Consider the following 2,688-nt stretch of genomic DNA (forward strand, 5'->3'; position numbering starts at 1 on the left):
TGTGTGTGTGTGTGTGTGTGTATATCCACATATACTATATTAAGTACACATTTCATGGATTAATACTACTTTGTTTAAGTAAATATATATATACACACACATATACATACACACACATATATACATACACACACATAGACACACACACACATATCTATCACTTAACCTTAGCAGGTAATTATTATTTTTTATCTTATTTTCTTTCAGGTCAGATGGGTAACATGCTGCCACCAAAACAGGATTTGAAGAAGGTACATCTCACATGTGCACATAAACACCCAATCATCATGCTTGAGAATAATTACTACGTTCTGAGTACTTAAAGAAAATTATAGTTTTAAAAAAGAGCAGCATTCTTATTACTTTCATTAAATGGACAGAATTCCAAAAGTGGGAGTTTATTCACTTGAGCTAGAGTGGCACATAGTGAGATATTATGTGATTATGACCTTCCTTCATCTCGATCATGTATACATGTGTAAGGATGTGCATTGAGGATAGAGGATTTTCCACAATGTCTGGTGTGAACCTTGTTATGCAGGTTTGTGTCATCTGATTTGTATATTCTGTTATTTCCTTTTTGCCAGGTGGTGGGAGGGCTCCCCAAATGTTTACAACTTATCATTTGTTAAAGTATATTTCTGATATTACTGTTTCCTATTCTCTTAGTGCTGATTTATTCTTGTTACTCTAGAATCTTCCTTGATTTATCAAAGTCTGCTTCTTCTATCAGTTTGAACAACTTATTTGCATTTGTTAAAAAATTTACAAAGTTCTAGTGTACCTACATTTTTCAATGTGTTATTTTTAATTTATATTTTCTCTATTATCTTTCAATGTTATTTTTATTTATAATTTGCCAACTTATTTCTTTTTTATAAAGCTTATTTTTCCTGCATTATATTTACAATATCAACCTTGCATACATAGATTTTATTTATTGACTTATTTTTAGTTCTCGAACCATTTGTACTAATTCAGGTTGTATTTTTTTTTTAGTTCATTATGTCTGAATCCTGAAGGCTTTACTTTTCTTTCTTTTGGAATGTGCTCTGTTATTTGTTTTCTTAAATAATGTATTTTAACCATAAATTGAAGGAAGAGATAGTCATGTAATCTGCTGGCTCCTCTACACTAGCATTAAATCTCCTAGTCTGAGATCCTTTATATCACACTCTGAGTATCATTCACATATGCCTGTAGCCCATACCATTGATCCTTTATATCTGTTATGTCTTATATCAGAAATGCCTAGTAAATCATGTCATATCATGCAGCTTAGGATGGACAGGGAAAATGCAAACACTTAGTTTCAAAAACATGTGATATTTTATAGTTCTTCCATTCCTGCTGGTTTTCCTTTGCTATCGACTCATTTTGATCAACTTCTTGACGTGATCAATTTCTTGTACTGGATATTTATATGACTTATGGATTGATGCATTTTTATTGTTTGCTTATTTACTTATTTAACTTGCTAATGCTCACAGGTCTAGTTCACTCTTGGTTCTTTTATTTCTACTTAGAGCAGCCTAATAGGCAGGCAAAAACTTGTATTTCAAGGAAGGGTTACATTATAATCAGAAACCACTGGCATGTAGACTTGGCTTCACATTGACTACATGGTTCAACATTGAATAATAATTTTTGCTTGAATCTCATTTTTACCGTATGAGATATTTTAGCATTGCCTGAGATGTTATCTAATATTTCTTTAAACAGCTTTTCAGGAGTCCTCTCTTCTCAGTAGGTGATTCGTTCCAACACTCCCAAATGATACCTGAAACTGTGGATAGTATCTCATCTTATATATACTATGTTTTTTCTGTACACAGATACTCATGATACAGTTTAATTTACAAATGACATACAATAAGATAAACAATGTTAATAAAATAGAAGAATTTTAACAATACAATGTAATAAAAGTTATGTGGATGTGCTCTTTTTCCCTCTCAAAATATCATATTATAATTGACTCACGCTTGTTATTTTATTACTGTTGTGGTCTGTTGAACTAATCACCAAGAAGGCTATTGAGAGACTGTCAGGTGGGTAGCATACACAGCATGGATATGCTGGAGGAAGGCATGACCCATGTGCAGAGCAGGATGATCCAACATGTTATCATGCTACTCAGAACTACATGCAATGTAAAATATATGAATTGTTTATTTCTAAAATTTTTTATTCAATATTTTCTAACAATGGCTGACCATGGAAAACTGAAATGGCAGAAAGTGAAATTACTGATAAAGTGAGACTACTGTCTTAGCTTTTTCTTCTTCTAAACTTTTCTTCTCCTCAATTATTTGTTCTTAAAAAAATAGTATTTTATGGTGCATTTGTCCATCTCCCCTGGTCTAGGGTCTTGGTTTTCCAACTATGCTGGAGACATTGGGTATCTCGTCTCATATAAGACAAAAATGACTCTTTTTTTCCTCAAAATAATACATATTTAGAGTTTTAAAATGTTATTATGTTTAAGAAGAATTTACCTAATTTTTAAATATAAAGTTAAGAACTCTAAACCAATTGCAACCAATTAAGTTAAGGACTAAATGCATCCCTAAAATAAAAATATCAAAACTAAGGAAAATAAATGGGAATAGAAAAAAAATAATGTTTATTAATTTAAAAGTCAGAAATTAGAAGCTATGTAACATATTTAAAATAAACAGACATATA

At 31.1% G+C, this 2,688-nt stretch overlaps 1 pseudogene; it reads right to left on the minus strand.

Annotated features, from left to right (window-relative positions):
- Positions 1-206: 206 nt before the first annotated feature.
- Positions 207-302, minus strand: LOC115896727 (annotated as a pseudogene).
- Positions 303-2,688: the final 2,386 nt, after the last annotated feature.

The sequence above is a fragment of the Rhinopithecus roxellana genome, chromosome 3 (genome assembly GCF_007565055.1).
Source record: "Rhinopithecus roxellana isolate Shanxi Qingling chromosome 3, ASM756505v1, whole genome shotgun sequence".
Lineage (NCBI taxonomy): Eukaryota > Metazoa > Chordata > Mammalia > Primates > Cercopithecidae > Rhinopithecus > Rhinopithecus roxellana.